The sequence below is a fragment of the Narcine bancroftii genome, chromosome 4 (assembly GCF_036971445.1).
Source record: "Narcine bancroftii isolate sNarBan1 chromosome 4, sNarBan1.hap1, whole genome shotgun sequence".
NCBI lineage: Eukaryota > Metazoa > Chordata > Chondrichthyes > Torpediniformes > Narcinidae > Narcine > Narcine bancroftii.
In genome coordinates this window covers 175138202-175164585 of record NC_091472.1, presented here as the reverse complement: position 1 = coordinate 175164585, position 26384 = coordinate 175138202, and the positions used below count along the sequence as shown (strand labels likewise).

Sequence of the window (26384 nt, the reverse complement as noted above, 5' to 3'; positions counted from 1 at the left end):
TTCCACTGTCTTCACCATTCATTTGGCAGAGGAGCTTCTTCTGTATTTTCTCTTGGATTTTTAGCAACCAACTTACAGGAAAGCTTAGGTCAATATGGATTTTAAAGAAATATTTCAAAATAAACTGTGGTAGTCAAACAAACGAGAGCAATTTCACAGTATTTGAAAGCAAATTTCGGATTGAGAGAGAAGGCAAAGAATTGTTGGAGAATCTCAGCAGGTCAGACAGCATCCATGGGTAGAAATGGTCAGTCAACATTTGGCCACAGGACCCTTTATCAAGACTAAGATAAAAGAAGGAAAGTTAACAATATCAAGGGGAAAGAAGCTGGGGTAAGGTCCCAGAAGTGATTAGAGTATAGAACAGGTGTGGGAGTGGGTGGGGGGGGGGGGGGGGTGCGGAAGAGAGAGAGAGAGAATTTCTTTTCATGAAGTCTTCTGAGGGCAGTTGTTATTTATGGTTTTTAAATTGCAGACATGTAACAGAACAATCAATGAAATTTGCCATTATGTAGCCGGTCTAAAAAGGAAAGTGCAGGAATTTTTAGTCAATTCTTGCTCCGCGATTTATGGGGAAAGTCTGCAGTCTAAATTGCACCACAAAACTAACCTCTTGGTCAGTTGTTCCATTAAAAGCACCGGTATTAACATGCACAGGAACTTAAAGTCTGCAGTGTAAATGGCCACAAGGTGAGTAATTATGTTAATTTATGTTAAATTTTTATGAGATTTTTCCCACATTGCGGTTGAAAAAAAATACTAATGATAGATCCACACCTGAGTCCTGAAGAGTGTTTCTGAACTGTTGGACATACATTTGGAGATTTTTCTTCATTACAATGAGAATTCTCTGTCATTAGCACTGGAGGTCTTTCATGGAATACCAGTCCCTTTGGGATTACTGACCTCACCAGTATACTCTTTCTTCTTGATGTTTCAAATTGCTGGTTTTGGTAATCCTGAGGTTTGGGCAATGTCTCGCTGTTTTATTCTTGTTTTACAGCCTCTTAATGGCTACTTTGACTTTCGTTGACACAACTCTGGTCCTCGTGTTGAAAAATAGCAACTGTAGACTACAATCTATACAAATAACCTTGAATAACATCTGGAATGTGCACTTTAATTATATGTGTATTGTATGATTGCAAATTTAAAACTGTGGAGCACAGGGGCAAATAAAGGAAAATTTTCCTTTATATGGAGGACTCTATATCTTTATCTACTGAGCACTGTAAGACCTGCTGAGTTCCTCCAGCATTTCTATGTTTTTACTATAATCACAGCAACTGTTGCCTTTTGTGTTTCACACTTCTGAAGTATCACTTTTCTTGCACTCATTGAAACTGTGCATATTTATCTAAACTTCATCCTTATTGTTTCTTGCCATTGGCGTGGGTCATATTACATATTTTCTTTCTTTTCTCTCTTTGGCTTGGCTTCGCAGATTAAGATTTATGGAGGGGTAAATGTCCACGTCAACTGCAGGCTCGTTTGTGGCTGATAAGTCCGATGCGGGACAGGCAGACACGGTTGCAGCAGTTGCAGGGGAAATTTGGTTGGTTGGGGTTGGGTGTTGGGTTTTTCCTCCTTTGTCTTTTGTCAGTGAGGTGGGCTCTGCGGTCTTCTTCAAAGGAGGTTGCTGCCTGCCGAACTGTGAGGCGCCAAGATGCACGGTTTGAGGCGATATCAGCCCACTGGCGGTGGTCAATGTGGCAGGCACCAAGAGATTTCTTTAGGCAGTCCTTGTACCTTTTCTTTGGTGCACCTCTGTCACGGTGGCCAGTGGAGAGCTCGCCATATAACACGATCTTGGGAAGGCGATGGTCCTCCATTCCATATTACATATTATATTATTTATAAATATGTTTTTAAAAGAGATAGATTGTGGGGGGTAGTGTAGATCACCACAAACAGGTACTTCCACTTCCCATCTCATTTAAAATGCAAGAGCTTTGCTGAAGTTACACATGGAAGCACCAGTGGCTTTGCAAAAGACAATGGAACTGCTTTAGAAAGAATTTCAAAAGCAAGTGCAAATGCAGAAGATCTTTCAAGGATTGGGTTTAGAGCCTTGGGAGAAGTTGGTTTTTACAAGCAGAGAGATGAAAGAAAATAAAACAGGATTTTTCTTAGAGGGAGAGAGAAGGCAGTTTGACAGTGGCTTTTAAGGCTGCAACATGGCAATCTGGCAGGCTTGTTGAAAACCCCATTTTGAAGATGGGCTGTGAGTTCTGAATTCAGCCTGTTCAAAACCCTTGTAGTCCTTACAAGAGGAAATGGCTGGCTGGAGTGTTTCCCCTGAAATAAGGGAAACAAGCGGAACTCTGTGGTGACCTGGAAGAAGAGGTCATCGCTTGGAAAACCCACGATGGAGCAAGTTTCTTCGGCAAGACACTGAAGTGACTGATTGGGAGGGAATCAGTTTGTGTGTGCCCAACAAGCAGCAAATATCTCTCTCTCTGAAACCAACGAGAGCCTTCCTGAGCGGTAACCATTTAAGCACCAGAGCCTGGTGAAAATTCATAAATGTCAAATTCTGTGCACAGTACAAGAATTCCCTGATACCAGTGAACTTGCCGGAGTGAGACTGTGAACGAAAGAAGTTTCCTGAACATATACACATTACGTACACGTGTGCTTAAAATTAGAAGGGGATTAAGTTAATAGTAAAAAGTTAAAGTTTGGTTCTGTTTTTAGGTTTAAAGAAAATTAAAAGCAACCTTTGTTTAAGTAACCATTTGTCTTGGTAATTTCTATTGCTGCTGGGCTCGTAACGCCATCATTATTGGTGTATCTTCTGGACCAGTGTGGCTGTATCAATATACATTGTACTAATCAACCCTCATACCATATACATGCCTAAACTGCAGCATTTACCTCTTCTTCTCTTTGGCTTGGCTTCGCGGACGAAGATTTATGGAGGGGGTAAAAAGTCCACGTCAGCTGCAGGCTCGTTTGTGGCTGACAAGTCCGATGCGGGACAGGCAGACACGGTTGCAGCGGTTGCAGGGGAAAATTGGTTGGTTGGGGTTGGGTGTTGGGTTTTTCCTCCTTTGCCTTTTGTCAGTGAGGTGGGCTCTGCGGTCTTCTTCAAAGGAGGTTGCTGCCCGCCAAACTGTGAGGCGCCAAGATGCACGGTTTGAGGCGTTATCAGCCCACTGGCGGTGGTCAATGTGGCAGGCACCAAGAGATTTCTTTAGGCAGTCCTTGTACCTTTTCTTTGGTGCACCTCTGTCACGGTGGCCAGTGGAGAGCTCGCCATATAACACGATCTTGGGAAGGCGATGGTCCTCCATTCTGGAGACGTGACCCATCCAGCGCAGCTGGATCTTCAGCAGCGTGGACTCGATGCTGTCGACCTCTGCCATCTCGAGTACTTCGACGTTAGGGATGAAAGCGCTCCAATGGATGTTGAGGATGGAGCGGAGACAACGCTGGTGGAAGCGTTCTAGGAGCCGTAGGTGGTGCCGGTAGAGGACCCATGATTCGGAGCCGAACAGGAGTGTGGGTATGACACTTATAGAAATAGCAACATCCGCAATGCACAGCAAAGCATTCATGCAAACATCAACCGGTGCAACCAAACTGCTCGCCACCGTCTTCTCAGGAGACCAATTTATTAGAGGCCAATAAATCCTGGAGTGCAAGACGCAAACGCACCCTACCTCTACGAACGTCCTGAAGCGTTGGCTTCCCCTTCACTTCCAATGGATGCTGCGTGGGCTGCGGAGTTGCTCCAGCGCCCCTGGCTTGCAATGGGAAGGCTCAATCAGTCCGGTGCGAGCGTGCCCAAGTCTGCTGGTCAGAGTTCGTGGCTGAAATAAAACATTCGTGTTGGGTCGAGGGGCTCTCCCACTGAACTTTAATCGGGGATTTCATAAGCGAAGGCGGTGGACGGGAGGCTGCGTCCTGTTCCCGTGGAGTCGGGACGGTCTCCGTCGCCCAGGAAACTGAACCCAAAACTTGGGCAGGGTTGAAGGAAACGCAACCTGGCCGAATGCACAGAGTTCGGGAAGGCCAGCTGACGGTAAGCTTGGAACCTCTTCAATGCCCAAGATTTAAATCTGTTAGACACCAACTTTTCGCTACATTGTTTATCTTTTCTTCCCAGTCATGACCACGGGCTGCAAAGTGCCGGAGCCGCGGTGTCTGGTGGCGATGAAGCCCCTGCCCTTCCCACCGCCCGAAGGGCAGAAGGTGAAGGCGAGGAGTCTGACCTGCTGCAGATCCTGCGAGCCCACCAGGGAGCAGGTCTTCCGCGAGAATTACCAGAGGAGGCAGAAGCAGCTGAGTCAACAGGGCTACCGCTCGGTGAACTGGAAGCCCTACCAGGCCGTCGGCCAGCCGCTGTATCTACTGCCCAGGAAGCTCATCCTGCACTCGCTGGCCCAGCTCGATCAGGTCAGGCCAGCAGCGCCACGTGCGCTTCTTCCCCCTTGTCAACAAACTGACGCACACCCCCCTTGTCAACAAACTCACGCACACCCCCCTTGTCAACAAACTCACGCACACCCCCCTTGTCAACAAACTCACGCACACCCCCCTTGTCAACAAACTCACGCACACCCCCCTTGTCAACAAACTCACGCACACCCCCCTTGTCAACAAACTCACGCACACCCCCCTGTCAACAAACTCACGCACACCCCCCTTGTCAACAAACTCACGCACACCCCCCTTGTCAACAAACTCACGCACACCCCCCTTGTCAACAAACTCACGCACACCCCCCTTGTCAACAAACTGACGCACACCCCCCTTGTCAACAAACTCACGCACACCCCCCTTGTCAACAAACTCACGCACACCCCCCTTGTCAACAAACTCACGCACACCCCCCTTGTCAACAAACTCACGCACACCCCCCTTGTCAACAAACTCACGCACACCCCCCTTGTCAACAAACTCACGCACACCCCCCTTGTCAACAAACTCAGGCACACCCACCCTTGTCAACAAACTCACGCACACCCCCCTTGTCAACAAACTCACGCACACCCCCCTTGTCAACAAACTCACGCACACCCACCCTTGTCAACAAACTCACGCACACCCCACTTGTCAACAAACTCACGCACACCCTCCTTGTCAACAAACTCACGCACAACCCCTTGTCAACAAACTCACGCACACCCCCCTTGTCAACAAACTCACGCACACCCCCCTTGTCAACAAACTCACGCACACCCCCCCTTGTCAACAAACTCACGCACACCCCCCTTGTCAACAAACTCACGCACACCCCCCTTGTCAACAAACTCACGCACACCCCCCTTGTCAACAAACTCACGCACACCCCCCTTGTCAACAAACTCACGCACACCCCCATTGTCAACAAACTCACGCACACCCCCCTTGTCAACAAACTCACGCACACCCCCCTTGTCAACAAACTCACGCACACCCCCCTTGTCAACAAACTCACGCACACCCCCCTTGTCAACAAACTCACGCACACCCCCCTTGTCAACAAACTCACGCACACCCCCCTTGTCAACAAACTCACGCACACCCCCCTTGTCAACAAACTCACGCACACCCCCCTTGTCAACAAACTCACGCACACCCCCCTTGTCAACAAACTCACGCACACCCCCCTTGTCAACAAACTCAGGCACACCCACCCTTGTCAACAAACTCACGCACACCCCCCTTGTCAACAAACTCACGCACACCCCCCTTGTCAACAAACTCACGCACACCCCCCTTGTCAACAAACTCACGCACACCCCCCTTGTCAACAAACTCACGCACACCCCCCTGTCAACAAACTCACGCACACCCCCCTTGTCAACAAACTCACGCACACCCCCCTTGTCAACAAACTCACGCACACCCCCCTTGTCAACAAACTCACGCACACCCCCCTTGTCAACAAACTCACGCACACCCCCCTTGTCAACAAACTCACGCACACCCCCCTTGTCAACAAACTCACGCACACCCCCCTTGTCAACAAACTCACGCACACCCCCCTTGTCAACAAACTCACGCACACCCCCCTTGTCAACAAACTCACGCACACCCCCCTTGTCAACAAACTCACGCACACCCCCCTTGTCAACAAACTCAGGCACACCCACCCTTGTCAACAAACTCACGCACACCCCCCTTGTCAACAAACTCACGCACACCCCCCTTGTCAACAAACTCACGCACACCCACCCTTGTCAACAAACTCACGCACACCCCACTTGTCAACAAACTCACGCACACCCTCCTTGTCAACAAACTCACGCACAACCCCTTGTCAACAAACTCACGCACACCCCCCTTGTCAACAAACTCACGCACACCCCCCTTGTCAACAAACTCACGCACACCCCCCCTTGTCAACAAACTCACGCACACCCCCCTTGTCAACAAACTCACGCACACCCCCCTTGTCAACAAACTCACGCACACCCCCCTTGTCAACAAACTCACGCACACCCCCCTTGTCAACAAACTCACGCACACCCCCCTTGTCAACAAACTCACGCACACCCCCCTGTCAACAAACTCACGCACACCCCCCTTGTCAACAAACTCACGCACACCCCCCTTGTCAACAAACTCACGCACACCCCCCTTGTCAACAAACTCACGCACACCCCCCTTGTCAACAAACTCACGCACACCCCCCTTGTCAACAAACTCACGCACACCCCCCTTGTCAACAAACTCACGCACACCCCCCTTGTCAACAAACTCACGCACACCCCCCTTGTCAACAAACTCACGCACACCCCCCTTGTCAACAAACTCACGCACACCCCCCTTGTCAACAAACTCACGCACACCCCCCTTGTCAACAAACTCACGCACACCCCCCTTGTCAACAAACTCACGCACACCCCCCTTGTCAACAAACTCACGCACACCCCCCTTGTCAACAAACTCACGCACACCTCCCTTGTCAACAAACTCACGCACACCCCCCTTGTCAACAAACTCACGCACACCCCCCTTGTCAACAAACTCACGCACACCCCCCTTGTCAACAAACTCACGCACACCCCCCCTTGTCAACAAACTCACGCACACCCCCTTGTCAACAAACTCACGCACACCCCCCTTGTCAACAAACTCACGCACACCCTCCCTTGTCAACAAACTCACGCACACCCCCCTTGTCAACAAACTCACGCACACCCCCCTTGTCAACAAACTCACGCACACCCCCCTTGTCAACAAACTCACGCACACCCCCCTTGTCAACAAACTCACGCACACCCCCTTGTCAACAAACTCACGCACACCCCCCTTGTCAACAAACTCAGGCACACCCTCCCTTGTCAACAAACTCACGCACACCCCCCTTGTCAACAAACTCACGCACACCCCCCTTGTCAACAAACTCACGCACACCCCCCTTGTCAACAAACTCACGCACACCCCCCTTGTCAACAAACTCACGCACACCCCCCTTGTCAACAAACTCACGCACACCCCCCCTTGTCAACAAACTCACGCACACCCCCTTGTCAACAAACTCACGCACACCCCCCTTGTCAACAAACTCACGCACACCCTCCCTTGTCAACAAACTCACGCACACCCCCCTTGTCAACAAACTCACGCACACCCCCCTTGTCAACAAACTCACGCACACCCCCCTTGTCAACAAACTCACGCACACCCCCCCTTGTCAACAAACTCACGCACACCCCCCTTGTCAACAAACTCACGCACACCCCCCTTGTCAACAAACTCACGCACACCCCCCTTGTCAACAAACTCACGCAAACCCTCCCTTGTCAACAAACTCACGCACACCCCCCTTGTCAACAAACTCATGCACACCCCCCTTGTCAACAAACTCACGCACACCCCCCTTGTCAACAAACTCACGCACATCCCCCTTGTCAACAAACTCACGCACACCCCCCTTGTCAACAAACTCACGCACACCCCCCTTGTCAACAAACTCACGCACACCCCCTTGTCAACAAACTCACGCACACCCCCCTTGTCAACAAACTCACGCACACCCCCCTTGTCAACAAACTCACGCACACCCCTTTGTCAACAAACTCACGCACACCCCCCTTGTCAACAAACTCACGCACACCCCCCTTGTCAACAAACTCACGCACACCCCCCTTGTCAACAAACTCACGCACACCCCCCTTGTCAACAAACTCACGCACACCCCCTTGTCAACAAACTCACGCACACCCCCCTTGTCAACAAACTCACGCACACCCCCCTTGTCAACAAACTCACGCACACCCCTTTGTCAACAAACTCACGCACACCCCCCTTGTCAACAAACTCACGCACACCCCCCTTGTCAACAATTCACGCACACCCCCCCTTGTCAACAAACTCACGCACACCCCCTTGTCAACAAACTCACACACACCCCCCTTGTCAACAAACTCACGCACACCCTCCCTTGTCAACAAACTCACGCACACCCCCCTTGTCAACAAACTCACGCACACCCCCCCTTGTCAACAAACTCACGCACACCCCCCTTGTCAACAAACTCACGCACACCCCCTTGTCAACAAACTCACGCACACCCCCCTTGTCAACAAACTCAGGCACACCCTCCCTTGTCAACAAACTCACGCACACCCCCCTTGTCAACAAACTCACGCACACCCTCCTTGTCAACAAACTCACGCACACCCCCCTTGTCAACAAACTCACGCACACCCCCCTTGTCAACAAACTCACGCACACCCCCCTTGTCAACAAACTCACGCACACCCCCCCTTGTCAACAAACTGACACACACCCCCCCTTGTCAACAAACTCACGCACACCCCCCCTTGTCAACAAACTCACGCACACCCCCCCTTGTCAACAAACTCACGCACACCCCCCTTGTCAACAAACTCACGCACACCCCCTTGTCAACAAACTCACGCACACCCCCCTTGTCAACAAACTCACGCACACCCCCCTTGTCAACAAACTCACGCACACCCCTTTGTCAACAAACTCACGCACACCCCCCTTGTCAACAAACTCACGCACACCCCCCTTGTCAACAAACTCACGCACACCCCCCTTGTCAACAAACTCACGCACACCCCCCTTGTCAACAAACTCACGCACACCCCCCTTGTCAACAAACTCACGCACACCCCCCTTGTCAACAAACTCACGCACACCCCCCTTGTCAACAAACTCACGCACACCCCCCCTTGTCAACAAACTCACGCACAACCCCCTTGTCAACAAACTCACGCACACCCCCCTTGTCAACAAACTCACGCACACCCCCCTTGTCAACAAACTCACGCACACCCCCCCTTGTCAACAAACTCACGCACACCCCCTTGTCAACAAACTCACGCACACCCCCCTTGTCAACAAACTCACGCACACCCTCCCTTGTCAACAAACTCACGCACACCCCCCTTGTCAACAAACTCACGCACACCCCCCTTGTCAACAAACTCACGCACACCCCCCTTGTCAACAAACTCACGCACACCCCCCTTGTCAACAAACTCACGCACACCCCCCTTGTCAACAAACTCAGGCACACCCTCCCTTGTCAACAAACTCAGGCACACCCCCCTTGTCAACAAACTCACGCACACCCCCCTTGTCAACAAACTCACGCACACCCCCCTTGTCAACAAACTCACGCACACCCCCCTTGTCAACAAACTCACGCACACCCCCCTTGTCAACAAACTCACGCACACCCCCCTTGTCAACAAACTCACGCACACCCCCCTTGTCAACAAACTCACGCACACCCTCCCTTGTCAACAAACTCACGCACACCCCCCTTGTCAACAAACTCACGCACACCCCCCTTGTCAACAAACTCACGCACACCCCCCTTGTCAACAAACTCACGCACACCCCCCCTTGTCAACAAACTCACGCACACCCCCCTTGTCAACAAACTCACGCACACCCCCTTCTCAACAAACTCACGCACACCCCCCTTGTCAACAAACTCACGCACACCCTCCCTTGTCAACAAACTCACGCACACCCCCCTTGTCAACAAACTCACGCACACCCCCCTTGTCAACAAACTCACGCACACCCCCCTTGTCAACAAACTCACGCACACCCCCTTGTCAACAAACTCACGCACACCCCCCTTGTCAACAAACTCACGCACACCCCCCTTGTCAACAAACTCACGCACACCCCCCCTTGTCAACAAACTCACGCACACCCCCTTGTCAACAAACTCACGCACACCCCCCTTGTCAACAAACTCACGCACACCCTCCCTTGTCAACAAACTCACGCACACCCCCCTTGTCAACAAACTCACGCACACCCCCCTTGTCAACAAACTCACGCACACCCCCCTTGTCAACAAACTCACGCACACCCCCCCTTGTCAACAAACTCACGCACACCCCCCTTGTCAACAAACTCACGCACACCCCCTTGTCAACAAACTCACGCACACCCCCCTTGTCAACAAACTCAGGCACACCCTCCCTTGTCAACAAACTCACGCACACCCCCCTTGTCAACAAACTCACGCACACCCACCTTGTCAACAAACTCACGCACACCCCCCTTGTCAACAAACTCACGCACACCCCCCTTGTCAACAAACTCACGCACACCCCCCTTGTCAACAAACTCACGCACACCCCCCCTTGTCAACAAACTCACGCACACCCCCTTGTCAACAAACTCACGCACACCCCCCTTGTCAACAAACTCACGCACACCCTCCCTTGTCAACAAACTCACGCACACCCCCCTTGTCAACAAACTCACGCACACCCCCCTTGTCAACAAACTCACGCACACCCCCCTTGTCAACAAACTCACGCACACCCCCCCTTGTCAACAAACTCACGCACACCCCCCTTGTCAACAAACTCACGCACCCCCCTTGTCAACAAACTCACGCACACCCCCTTGTCAACAAACTCACGCACACCCCCCTTGTCAACAAACTCAGGCACACCCTCCCTTGTCAACAAACTCACGCACACCCCCCTTGTCAACAAACTCACGCACACCCCCCTTGTCAACAAACTCACGCACACCCCCCTTGTCAACAAACTCACGCACACCCCCCTTGTCAACAAACTCACGCACACCCCCCTTGTCAACAAACTCACGCACACCCCCTTGTCAACAAACTCACGCACACCCCCCTTGCACGCCCCCCTTGTCAACAAACTCACGCACACCCCCCTTGTCAACAAACTCACGCACACCCCCCTTGTCAACAAACTCACGCACACCCCCCTTGTCAACAAACTCACGCACACCCTCCCTTGTCAACAAACTCACGCACACCCCCCTTGTCAACAAACTCACGCACACCCCCCTTGTCAACAAACTCACGCACACCCCCCCTTGTCAACAAACTCACGCACACCCCCCTTGTCAACAAACTCACGCACACCCCCTTGTTAACAAACTCACGCACACCCCCCTTGTCAACAAACTCACGCACACCCTCCCTTGTCAACAAACTCACGCACACCCCCCTTGTCAACAAACTCACGCACACCCCCCTTTTCAACAAACTCACGCACACCCCCCTTGTCAACGAACTCACGCACACACCCCCTTGTCAACGAACTCACGCACACCCCCCTTGTCAACGAACTCACGCACACCCCCCTTGTCAACAAACTCACGCACACCCCCCTTGTCAACAAACTCAGGCACACCCTCCCTTGTCAACAAACTCACGCACACCCCCCTTGTCAACAAACTCACACACACCCTCCTTGTCAACAAACTCACGCACACCCCCCTTGTCAACAAACTCACGCACACCCCCCTTGTCAACAAACTCACGCACACCCCCCTTGTCAACAAACTCACGCACACCCCACCTTGTCAACAAACTCACGCACACCCCCCCTTGTCAACAAACTCACGCACACCCCCCCTTGTCAACAAACTCACGCACACCCTCCCTTGTCAACAAACTCACGCACACCCCCCCTTGTCAACAAACTGACGCACACCCTCCTTGTCAACAAACTCACGCACACCCCCCTTGTCAACAAACTCACGCACACCCCCCTTGTCAACAAACTCACGCACACTCCCCTTGTCAACAAACTCACGCACACCCCCCTTGTCAACAAACTCACGCACACCCCCCTTGTCAACAAACTCACGCACACCCCCCTTGTCAACAAACTCACGCACACCCCCCTTGTCAACAAACTCACGCACACCCCCCTTGTCAACAAACTCACGCACACCCCCCTTGTCAACAAACTCAGGCACACCCTCCCTTGTCAACAAACTCACGCACACCCCCCTTGTCAACAAACTCACGCACACCCCCCTTGTCAACAAACTCACGCACACCCCCCTTGTCAACAAACTCACGCACACCCCCCTTGTCAACAAACTCACGCACACCCCCCTTGTCAACAAACTCACGCACACCCCCCTTGTCAACAAACTCACGCACACCCCCCTTGTCAACAAACTCACGCACAACCCCCTTGTCAACAAACTCACGCACACCCCCCCTTGTCAACAAACTCACGCACACCCCCTTGTCAACAAACTCACGCACACCCCCCTTGTCAACAAACTCACGCACACCCCCCTTGTCAACAAACTCACGCACACCCCCCTTGTCAACAAACTCACGCACACCCCCCTTGTCAACAAACTCACGCACACCCCCCTTGTCAACAAACTCACGCACACCCCCCTTGTCAACAAACTCACGCACACCCCCCCTTGTCAACAAACTCACGCACACCCCCCTTGTCAACAAACTCACGCACACCCCCTTGTCAACAAACTCACGCACACCCCCCTTGTCAACAAACTCAGGCACACCCTCCCTTGTCAACAAACTCACGCACACCCCCCTTGTCAACAAACTCACGCACACCCCCCTTGTCAACAAAGTCACGCACACCCCCCTTGTCAACAAACTCACGCACACCCCCCTTGTCAACAAACTCACGCACACCCCCCCTTGTCAACAAACTCACGCACACCCCCTTGTCAACAAACTCACGCACACCCCCCTTGTCAACAAACTCACGCACTCCCTCCCTTGTCAACAAACTCACGCACACCCCCCTTGTCAACAAACTCACGCACACCCCCCTTGTCAACAAACTCACGCACACCCCCCTTGTCAACAAACTCACGCACACCCCCCCTTGTCAACAAACTCACGCACACCCCCCTTGTCAACAAACTCACGCACACCCCCTTGTCAATAAACTCACGCACACCCCCCTTGTCAACAAACTCAGGCACACCCTCCCTTGTCAACAAACTCACGCACACCCCCCTTGTCAACAAACTCACGCACACCCCCCTTGTCAACAAACTCACGCACACCCCCCTTGTCAACAAACTCACGCACACCCCCCTTGTCAACAAACTCACGCACACCCCCCTTGTCAACAAACTCACGCACACCCCCCTTGTCAACATACTCACGCACACCCCCTTGTCAACAAACTCACGCACACCCCCCTTGTCAACAAACTCACGCACACCCCCCCTTGTCAACAAACTCACGCACACCCCCCCTTGTCAACAAACTCACGCACACCCCCCTTGTCAACAAACTCACGCACACCCCCTTGTCAACAAACTCACGCACACCCCCCTTGTCAACAAACTCAGGCACACCCTCCCTTGTCAACAAACTCACGCACACCCCCCTTGTCAACAAACTCACGCACACCCCCCTTGTCAACAAACTCACGCACACCCCCCTTGTCAACAAACTCACGCACACCCCCCTTGTCAACAAACTCACGCACACCCCCCTTGTCAACAAACTCACGCACACCCCCCCTTGTCAACAAACTCACGCACACCCCCCCTTGTCAACAAACTCACGCACACCCTCCCTTGTCAACAAACTCACGCACACCCTCCCTTGTCAACAAACTCACGCACACCCCCCTTGTCAACAAACTCACGCACACCCCCCTTGTCAACAAACTCACGCACACCCCCCTTGTCAACAAACTCACGCACACCCCCCTTGTCAACAAACTCACGCACACCCCCCTTGTCAACAAACTCACGCACACCCCCCCTTGTCAACAAACTCACGCACACCCCCCTTGTCAACAAACTCACGCACACCCCCCTTGTCAACAAACTCACGCACACCCCCTTGTCAACAAACTCAGGCACACCCCCCTTGTCAACAAACTCAGGCACACCCTCCCTTGTCAACAAACTCACGCACACCCCCCTTGTCAACAAACTCACGCACACCCTCCTTGTCAACAAACTCACGCACACCCCCCTTGTCAACAAACTCACGCACACCCCCCTTGTCAACAAACTCACGCACACCCCCCTTGTCAACAAACTCACGCACACCCAACCTTGTCAACAAACTCACGCACACCCCCCATTGTCAACAAACTCACGCACACCCCCCCTTGTCAACAAACTCACGCACACCCTCCCTTGTCAACAAACTCACGCACACCCCCCTTGTCAACAAACTCACGCACACCCTCCTTGTCAACAAACTCACGCACACCCCCCTTGTCAACAAACTCACGCACACCCCCCTTGTCAACAAACTCACGCACACCCCCCTTGTCAACAAACTCACGCACACCCCCCCTTGTCAACAAACTCACGCACACCCCCCTTGTCAACAAACTCACGCACACCCCCCTTGTCAACAAACTCACGCACACCCCCCCTTGTCAACAAACTCACGCACACCCCCCTTGTCAACAAACTCACGCACACCCCCTTGTCAACAAACTCACGCACACCCTCCTTGTCAACAAACTCACGCACACCCCCCTTGTCAACAAACTCACGCACACCCCCCTTGTCAACAAACTCACGCACACCCCCCTTGTCAACAAACTCACGCACACCGCACTTGTCAACAAACTCACGCACACCCCCCTTGTCAACAAACTCACGCACACCCCCCTTGTCAACAAACTCACGCACACCCCCCTTGTCAACAAACTCACGCACACCCCCCTTGTCAACAAACTCACGCACACCCTCCCTTGTCAACAAACTCAAGCACACCCCCCTTGTCAACAAACTCACGCACACCCCCCTTGTCAACAAACTCACGCACACCCCCTCTTGTCAACAAACTCACGCACACCCCCCTTGTCAACAAATTAACGCACACCCCCCATTGTCAACAAACTCACGCACACCCCCTTGTCAACAAACTCACGCACACCCCCCTTGTCAACAAACTCACGCACACCCCCTTGTCAACAAACTCACGCAGACCCCCTTGTCAACAAACTCACGCAAACCCCCTTGTCAACAAACTCACTCACACTCCCCTTGTCAACAAACTCACGCACACCCCCCCTTGTCAACAAACTCACGCACACCCCCCCTTGTCAACAAACTCACGCACACCCCCCTTGTCAACAAACTCACGCACACCCCCCCTTGTCAACAAACTCACGCACACCCCCCCTGTCAACAAACTCACGCACACCCCCCCTTGTCAACAAACTCACGCACACCCCCTAGTCAAGAAACTCACGCACACCCACCTTGTCAACAAACTCACGCACACCCCCTTGTCAACAAACTCACGCACACCCCCCCTTGTCAACAAACTCACGCACACCCCCCCTTGTCAACAAACACACGCACACCCCCCTTGTCAACAAACTCACGCACACCCCCTTGTCAACAAACTCACGCACACCCCCCCTTGTCAACCAACTCACGCACACCCCCCTTGTCAACAAACTCACGCACACCCCCCTTGTCAACAAACTCACGCACACCCCCTTGTCAACAAACTCACGCACACCCCCTTGTCAACAAACTCACGCACACCCCCCCTGTCAGCAAACTCACGCACACCCCCCCTGTCAGCAAACTCACGCATACACCCCCTTGTCAACAAACTCACGCACACCCCCCCTTGTCAACAAACTCACGCACACCCCCCCTTGTCAACAAACTCACGCACACCCCCCCTTGTCAACAAACTCACGCACACCCCCCCTTGTCAACAAACTCACGCACACCCCCCTTGTCAACAAACTCACGCACACCCCCCTTGTCAACAAACTCACGCACACCCCCTTGTCAACAAACTCACGCACACCCCCTTGTCAACAAACTCACGCACACCCCCCTTGTCAACAAACTCACGCACACCCCCCTTGTCAACAAACTCACGCACACCCACCTTGTCAACAAACTCACGCACACCCCCCTTGTCAACAAACTCACGCACACCCCCCCTTGTCAACAAACTCACGCACACCCCCCTTGTCAACAAACTCACGCACACCCCCCCTTGTCAACAAACTCACGCACACCCCCCTTGTCAACAAACTCACGCACACCCCCCTTGTCAACAAACTCACGCACACCTCCCTTGTCAACAAACTCACGCACACCCCCTTGTCAACAAACTCACGCACACCCCCCTTGTCAACAAACTCACGCACACCCTCCTTGTCAACAAACTCACGCACACCCCCCTTATCAACAAACTCACGCACACCCCCCTTGTCAACAAACTCACACACAACCCCCCTGTCAACAAACTCACGCACACCCCCCTTGTCAACAAACTCACGCACACCCCCCTTGTCAACAAACTCAGGCACACCCTCCCTTGTCAACAAACTCACGCACACCCCCCTTGTCAACAAACTCACGCACACCCCCCTTGTCAACAAACTCACGCACACCCCCCTTGTCAACAAACTCACGCACACCCCTTTGTCAACAAACTCACGCACACCCCCCTTGTCAACAAACTCACGCACACCCTCCCTTGTATACAAACTCACGCACACCCCCCTTGTCAACAAACTCACGCACACCCCCCTTGTCAACAAACTCACGCACACCCCCCTTGTCAACAAACTCACGCACACCCCCCCTTGTCAACAAACTAACGCACACCCCACTTGTCAACAAACTCACGCACACCCCCTTGTCAACAAACTCACGCACACCCCCCTTGTCAACAAACTCACGCACACCCTCCCTTGTCAACAAACTCACGCACACCCCCCTTGTCAACAAACTCACGCACACCCCCCTTGTCAACAAACTCACGCACACCCCCCTTGTCAACAAACTCACGCACACCCCCCCTTGTCAACAAACTCACGCACACCCCCCTTGTCAACAAACTCACGCACACCCCCTTGTCAACAAACTCACGCACACCCCCCTTGTCAACAAACTCAGGCACACCCTCCCTTGTCAACAAACTCACGCACACCCCCCTTGTCAACAAACTCACGCACACCCTCCTTGTCAACAAACTCACGCACACCACCCTTGTCAACAAACTCACGCACACCCCCCTTGACAACAAACTCACGCACACCCCCCTTGTCAACAAACTCACGCACACCCCACCTTGTCAACAAACTCACGCACACCCCCCCTTGTCAACAAACTCACGCACACCCCCCTTGTCAACAAACTCACGCACACCCTCCCTTGTCAACAAACTCACGCACACCCCCCTTGTCAACAAACTCACGCACACCCTCCTTGTCAACAAACTCAAGCACACCCCCCTTGTCAACAAACTCACGCACACCCCCCTTGTCAACAAACTCACGCACACCCCCCTTGTCAACAAACTCACGCACAACCCCCCTTGTCAACAAACTCACGCACACCCCCCTTGTCAACAAACTCACGCACACCCCCCTTGTCAACAAACTCACGCACACCCCCTTGTCAACAAACTCACGCACACCCCCCTTGTCAACAAACTCAGGCACACCCTCCCTTGTCAACAAACTCACGCACACCCCCCTTGTCAACAAACTCACGCACACCCTCCTTGTCAACAAACTCACGCACACCCCCCTTGTCAACAAACTCACGCACACCCCCCTTGTCAACAAACTCACGCACACCCCCCTTGTCAACAAACTCACGCACACCCCACCTTGTCAACAAACTCACGCACACCCCCCCTTGTCAACAAACTCACGCACACCCCCCCTTGTCAACAAACTCACGCACACCCTCCCTTGTCAACAAACTCACGCACACCCTCCCTTGTCAACAAACTCACGCACACCCCCCTTGTCAACAAACTCACGCACACCCCCCTTGTCAACAAACTCACGCACACCCCCCTTGTCAACAAACTCACGCACACCCCCCTTGTCAACAAACTCACGCACACCCCCCCTTGTCAACAAACTCACGCACACCCCCCTTGTCAACAAACTCACGCACACCCCCCTTGTCAACAAACTCACGCACACTCCCCTTGTCAACAAACTCACGCACACCCCCCCTTGTCAACAAACTCACGCACACCCCCCTTGTCAACAAACTCACGCACACCCCCCTTGTCAACAAACTCACGCACACCCCCCCTTGTCAACAAACTCACGCACACCCCCCTTGTCAACAAACTCACGCACACCCCCTTGTCAACAAACTCACGCACACCCCCCTTGTCAACAAACTCAGGCACACCCTCCCTTGTCAACAAACTCACGCACACCCCCCTTGTCAACAAACTCACGCACACCCTCCTTGTCAACAAACTCACGCACACCCCCCTTGTCAACAAACTCACGCACACCCCCCTTGTCAACAAACTCACGCACGCCCCCCTTGTCAACAAACTCACGCACACACCCCCTTGTCAACAAACTCACGCACACCCCCCCTTGTCAACAAACTCACGCACACCCCCCTTGTCAACAAACTCACGCACACCCTCCCTTGTCAACAAACTCACGCACACCCCCCTTGTCAACAAACTCACGCACACCCTCCTTGTCAACAAACTCACGCACACCCCCCTTGTCAACAAACTCACGCACACCCCCCTTGTCAACAAACTCACGCACACCCCCCTTGTCAACAAACTCACGCACACCCCCTTGTCAACAAACTCACGCACACCCCCCTTGTCAACAAACTTACGCACACCCCCCTTGTCAACAAACTCACGCACACCCCCCCTTGTCAACAAACTCACGCACACCCCCCTTGTCAACAAACTCACGCACACCCCCCTTGTCAACAAACTCACGCACACCCCCCTTGTCAACAAACTCAGGCACACCCTCCCTTGTCAACAAACTCACGCACACCCCCCTTGTCAACAAACTCACGCACACCCTCCTTGTCAACAAACTCACGCACACCCCCCTTGTCAACAAACTCACGCACACCCCCCTTGTCAACTAACTCACGCACACCCCCCTTGTCAACAAACTCACGCACACCCCCCTTGTCAACAAACTAACGCACACCCCACCTGTCAACAAACTCACGCACACCCCCCCTTGTCAACAAACTCACGCACACCCCCCCTTGTCAACAAACTCACGCACACCCTCCCTTGTCAACAAACTCACGCACACCCCCCTTGTCAACAAACTCACGCACACCCTCCTTGTCAACAAACTCACGCACACCCCCCTTGTCAACAAACTCACGCACACCCCCCTTGTCAACAAACTCACGCACACCCCCCTTGTCAACAAACTCACGCACACCCCCACTTGTCAACAAACTCACGCACACCCCCCCTTGTCAACAAACTCACGCACACCCCCCTTGTCAACAAACTCACGCACACCCCCTTGTCAACAAACTCACGCACACCCCCCTTGTCAACAAACTCAGGCACACCCTCCCTTTTAAACAAACTCACGCACACCCCCCTTGTCAACAAACTCACGCACACCCTCCTTGTCAACAAACTCACGCACACCCCCCTTGTCAACAAACTCACGCACACCCCCCTTGTCAACAAACTCACGCACACCCCCCTTGTCAACAAACTCACGCACACCCCACCTTGTCAACAAACTCACGCACACCCCCCCTTGTCAACAAACTCACGCACACCCCCCTTGTCAACAAACTCACGCACACCCTCCCTTGTCAACAAACTCACGCACACCCCCCTTGTCAACAAACTCACGCACACCCTCCTTGTCAACAAACTCACGCACACCCCCCTTGTCAACAAACTCACGCACACCCCCCTTGTCAACAAACTCACGCACACCCCCCTTGTCAACAAACTCACGCACACCCCCCCTTGTCAACAAACTCACGCACACCCCCCTTGTCAACAAACTCACGCACACCCCCCTTGTCAACAAACTCACGCACACCCCCCTTGTCAACAAACTCACGCACACCCCCCCTTGTCAACAAACTCACGCACACCCCCCTTGTCAACAAACTCATGCACACCCCCTTGTCAACAAACTCACGCACACCCTCCTTGTCAACAAACTCACGCACACCCCCCTTGTCAACAAACTCACGCACACCCCCTTGTCAACAAACTCACGCACACCCCCCTTGTCAACAAACTCACGCACACCCCCCTTGTCAACAAACTCACGCACACCCCCCTTGTCAACAAACTCAGGCACACCCTCCCTTGTCAACAAACTCACGCACACCCCCCTTGTCAACAAACTCACGCACACCCCCCTTGTCAACAAACTCACGCACACCCACCCTTGTCAACAAACTCACGCACACCCCCCTTGTCAACAAACTCACGCACACCCTCCTTGTCAACAAACTCACGCACACCCCCCCTTGTCAACAAACTCACGCACACCCCCCTTGTCAACAAACTCACGCACACCCCCCCTTGTCAACAAACTCACGCACACCCCCCCTTGTCAACAAACTCACGCACACCCCCCTTGTCAACAAACTCACGCACACCCCCCTTGTCAACAAACTCACGCACACCCCCCTTGTCAACAAACTCACGCACACCCCCCTTGTCAACAAACTCACGCACACACCCCTTGTCAACAAACTCACGCACACCCCCTAGTCAAGAAACTCACGCACACCCACCTTCTCAACAAACTCACGCACACCCAACCTTGTCAACAAACTCACGCACACCCCCTTGTCAACAAACTCACGCACACCCTCCCTTGTCAACAAACTCACGCACACCCCCCTTGTCAACAAACTCACGCACACCCCCCTTGTCAACAAACTCACGCACACCCCCCTTGTCAACAAACTCACGCACACCCCCTTGTCAACAAACTCACGCACACAACCGCACTTGTCAACAAACTCAACGCACACCCCCCTTGTCAACAAACTCACGCACACCCCCCTTGTCAACAAACTCACGCACACCCCCCTTGTCAACAAACTCACGCACACCCCCCCTTGTCAACAAACTCACGCACACCCTCCCTTGTCAACAAACTCAAGCACACCCCCCTTGTCAACAAACTCACGCACACCCCCCTTGTCAACAAACTCACGCACACCCCCTCTTGTCAACAAACTCACGCACTCCCCCCTTGTCAACAAATTAATGCACACCCCCATTGTCAACAAAACTCACGCACACCCCCCTTGTCAACAAACTCACTCACACCCCCCCTTGTCAACAAACTCACGCACACCCCCCCTTGTCAACAAACTCACGCACACCCCCCTTGTCAACAAACTCACGCACACCCCCCCTTGTCAACAAACTCACGCACACCCCCCCTTGTCAACAAACTCACGCACACCCCCCCTTGTCAACAAACTCACGCACACCCCCCCTTGTCAACAAACTCACGCACACCCCCTAGTCAAGAAACTCACGCACACCCACCTTGTCAACAAACTCACGCACACCCCCTTGTCAACAAACTCACGCACACCCCCCCTTGTCAACAAACTCACGCACACCCCCCCTTGTCAACAAACACACGCACACCCCCCTTGTCAACAAACTCACGGCACACCCCCTTGTCAACAAACTCACGCACACCCCCCTGTCAACAAACTCATGCACACCCCCCTTGTCAACAAACTCACGCACACCCCCCTTGTCAACAAACTCACGCACACCCCCTTGTCAACAAACTCACGCACACCCCCTTGTCAACTAACTCACGCACACCCCCCCTGTCAGCAAACTCACGCACACCCCCCTGTCAACAAACTCACGCACACCCCCCTTGTCAACAAACTCACGCACACCCCCCTTGTCAACAAACTCACGCACACCCCCCCTTGTCAACAAACTCACGCACACCCCCCTTGTCAACAAACTCACGCACACCCACCCTTGTCAACAAACTCACGCACACCCCCCTTGTCACAAACTCACGCACACCCCCTTGTCAACAAACTCACGCACACCCCCTTGTCAACAAACTCACGCACACCCCCTTGTCAACAAACTCACGCACACCCCCCTTGTCAACAAACTCACGCACACCCCCCTTGTGAACAACCTCACGCACACCCCCCTTGTCAACAAACTCACGCACACCCCCCTTGTCAACAAACTCACGCACACCCCCTTGTCAACAAACTCACGCACACCCCCCTTGTCAACAAACTCACGCACACCCCCCCTTGTCAACAAACTCACGCACAACCCCCCTTGTCAACAACTCACGCACACCCCCCTTGTCAACAAACTCACGCACACCCCCTTGTCAACAAACTCACGCAAACCCTCCCTTGTCAACAAACTCACGCACACCCCCCTTGTCAACAAACTCACGCACACACCCCTTGTCAACAAACTCACGCACACCCCCCTTGTCAACAAACTCACGCACATCCCCCTTGTCAACAAACTCACGCACACCCCCCTTGTCAACAAACTCACGCACACCCCCCTTGTCAACAAACTCACGCACACCCCCCTTGTCAACAAACTCACGCACACCCCCCTTGTCAACAAACTCACGCACACCCCCCTTGTCAACAAACTCACGCACACCCCCCTTTGTCAACAAACTCACGCACACCCCCTTGTCAACAAACTCACGCACACCCCCCCTTGTCAACAAACTCACGCACACCCCCCTTGTCAACAAACTCACGCACACACCCCCTTGTCAACAAACTCACGCACACCCCCTTGTCAACAAACTCACGCACACCCCCTTGTCAACAAACTCACGCACACCCCCCTTGTCAACAAACTCACGCACACCCCCTTTGTCAACAAACTCACGCACACCCCCCTTGTCAACAAACTCACGCACACCCCCCCTTGTCAACAATTCACGCACACCACATCACCCCACCTTGTCAACAAACTCACGCACACCCCCTTGTCAACAAACTCACACACACCCCCCTTGTCAACAAACTCACGCACACCCTCCTTGTCAACAAACTCACGCACACCCCCTTGTCAACAAACTCACGCACACCCCCCTTGTCAACAAACTCACGCACACCCCCCTTGTCAACAAACTCACGCACACCCCCTTGTCAACAAACTCACGCACACCCCCCTTGTCAACAAACTCACGCACACCCCTCCCTTGTCAACAAACTCACGCACACCCCCTTGTCAACAAACTCACGCACACCCCCCTTGTCAACAAACTCACGCACACCCCCTTGTCAACAAACTCACGCACACCCCCCTTGTCAACAAACTCACGCACACCCCCCCTTGTCAACAAACTCACGCACACCCCCCCTTGTCAACAAACTCACGCACACCCCCCTTGTCAACAAACTCACGCACACCCCCCTTGTCAACAAACTCACGCACACCCCCCTTGTCAACAAACTCACGCACACCCCCCTTGTCAACAAACTCACGCACACCCCTTGTCAACAAACTCACGCACACCCCCTTGTCAACAAACTCACGCACACCCCCCTTGTCAACAAACTCACGCACACCCCCCTTGTCAACAAACTCACGCACACCCCCTTGTCAACAAACTCACGCACACCCCCTTGTCAACAAACTCACGCACACCCCCCTTGTCAACAAACTCACGCACACCCCCCTTGTCAACAAACTCACGCACACCCCCCTTGTCAACAAACTCACGCACACCCCCCTTGTCAACAAACTCACGCACACCCCCCTTGTCAACAAACTCACGCACACCCCCCCTTGTCAACAAACTCACGCACAACCCCCTTGTCAACAAACTCACGCACACCCCCTTGTCAACAAACTCACGCACACCCCCCTTGTCAACAAACTCACGCACACCCCCCCTTGTCAACAAACTCACGCACACCCCCTTGTCAACAAACTCACGCACACCCCCCTTGTCAACAAACTCACGCACACCCTCCCTTGTCAACAAACTCACGCACACCCCCCTTGTCAACAAACTCACGCACACCCCCCTTGTCAACAAACTCACGCACACCCCCCTTGTCAACAAACTCACGCACACCCCCCTTGTCAACAAACTCACGCACACCCCCCTTGTCAACAAACTCACGCACACCCCCTTGTCAACAAACTCACGCACACCCCCCTTGTCAACAAACTCAGGCACACCCCCCTTGTCAACAAACTCACGCACACCCCCCTTGTCAACAAACTCACGCACACCCCCCTTGTCAACAAACTCACGCACACCCCCCTGTCAACAAACTCACGCACACCCCCCTTGTCAACAAACTCACGCACACCCCCCTTGTCACAAACAAACTCACGCACACCCCCCCTTGTCAACAAACTCACGCACACCCTCCCTTGTCACAAACTCACGCACACCCCCCTTGTCAACAAACTCACGCACACCCCCCTTGTCAACAAACTCACGCACACCCCCCTTGTCAACAAACTCACGCACAGCAACACCCCCCCTTGTCAACAAACTCACGCACACCCCCCTTGTCAACAAACTCACGCACACCCCCTTCTCAACAAACTCACGCACACCCCCCTTGTCAACAAACTCACGCACACCCTCCCTTGTCAACAAACTCACGCACACCCCCCTTGTCAACAAACTCACGCACACCCCCCTTGTCAACAAACTCACGCACACCCCCCTTGTCAACAAACTCACGCACACCCCCTTGTCAACAAACTCACGCACACCCCCCTTGTCAACAAACTCACGCACACCCCCCTTGTCAACAAACTCACGCACACCCCCCCTTGTCAACAAACTCACGCACACCCCCATTGTCAACAAACTCACGCACACCCCCCTTGTCAACAAACTCACGCACACCCCCCTTGTCAACAAACTCACGCACACCCCCCTTGTCAACAAACTCACGCACACCCCCCTTGTCAACAAACTCACGCACACCCCCCTTGTCAACAAACTCACGCACACCCCCCTTGTCAACAAACTCACGCACACCCCCCCTTGTCAACAAACTCACGCACACCCCCCTTGTCAACAAACTCACGCACACCCCCCTTGTCAACAAACTCACGCACACCCCCCTTGTCAACAAACTCACGCACACCCCCCTTGTCAACAAACTCACGCACACCCCCCTTGTCAACAAACTCACGCACACCCCCCTTGTCAACAAACTCACGCACACCCCCCTTGTCAACAAACTCACGCACACCCCCCTTGTCACAAACTCACGCACACCCCCCCTTGTCAACAAACTCACGCACACCCCCTTGTCAACAAACTCACGCACACCCCCCTTGTCAACAAACTCACGCACTACCCCCCTTGTCAACAAACTCACGCACACCCCCCTTGTCAACAAACTCACGCACACCCCCCTTGTCACAAACTCACGCACACCCCCCTTGTCAACAAACTCACGCACACCCCCCTTGTCAACAAACTCACGCACACCCCCCTTGTCAACAAACTCACGCACACCCCCCTTGTCAACAAACTCACGCACACCCCCTTGTCAACAAACTCACGCACACCCCCTTGTCAACAAACTCAGGCACACCCTCCTTGTCAACAAACTCACGCACACCCCCCTTGTCAACAAAACTCACGCACACCCCCCTTGTCAACAAACTCACGCACACCCCCCTTGTCAACAAACTCACGCACACCCCCCTTGTCAACAAACTCACGCACACCCCCCTTGTCAACAAACTCACGCACACCCCCTTGTCAACAAACTCACGCACACCCCCCTTGCACGCCCCCCTTGTCAACAAACTCACGCACACCCCCCTTGTCAACAAACTCACGCACACCCCCCTTGTCAACAAACTCACGCACACCCCCCTTGTCAACAAACTCACGCACACCCTCCTTGTCAACAAACTCACGCACACCCCCCTTGTCAACAAACTCACGCACACCCCCCTTGTCAACAAACTCACGCACACCCCCCTTGTCAACAAACTCACGCACACCCCCCTTGTCAACAAACTCACGCACCCCCCCTTGTTAACAAACTCACGCACACCCCCCTTGTCAACAAACTCACGCACACCTCCCCCTTGTCAACAAACTCACGCACACCCCCCTTGTCAACAAACTCACGCACACCCCCCTTTTCAACAACTCACGCACACCCCCCTTGTCAACGAACTCACGCACACACCCCCTAGTCAACGAACTCACGCACACCCCCCTTGTCAACGAACTCACGCACACCCCCTTGTCAACAAACTCACGCACACCCCCCTTGTCACAAACTCAGGCACACCCCCTTGTCAACAAACTCACGCACACCCTCCTTGTCAACAAACTCACACACACCCCTCCTTGTCAACAAACTCACGCACACCCCCCTTGTCAACAAACTCACGA

The 26384-nt window shown here is 53.6% G+C and overlaps 1 protein-coding gene and 1 long non-coding RNA gene across 2 annotated transcripts in view; one reads left to right on the top strand and one right to left on the bottom strand.

Annotated features, from left to right (window-relative positions):
• LOC138761262 (uncharacterized) overlaps positions 1-26384 on the bottom strand; it is a 161261-nt gene that overhangs the window by 67634 nt on the left and 67243 nt on the right. The gene's annotated exons all lie outside the window — the stretch shown is intronic.
• The window catches only part of LOC138761255 (coiled-coil domain-containing protein 60-like), a 176645-nt gene continuing 154572 nt past the window's right edge, over positions 4312-26384 (top strand). The window contains exon 1 of the mRNA XM_069933098.1: positions 4312-4401. The gene's annotated coding sequence lies outside the window, so the exon portion shown is untranslated. The remainder of the gene's footprint in view (positions 4402-26384) is intronic.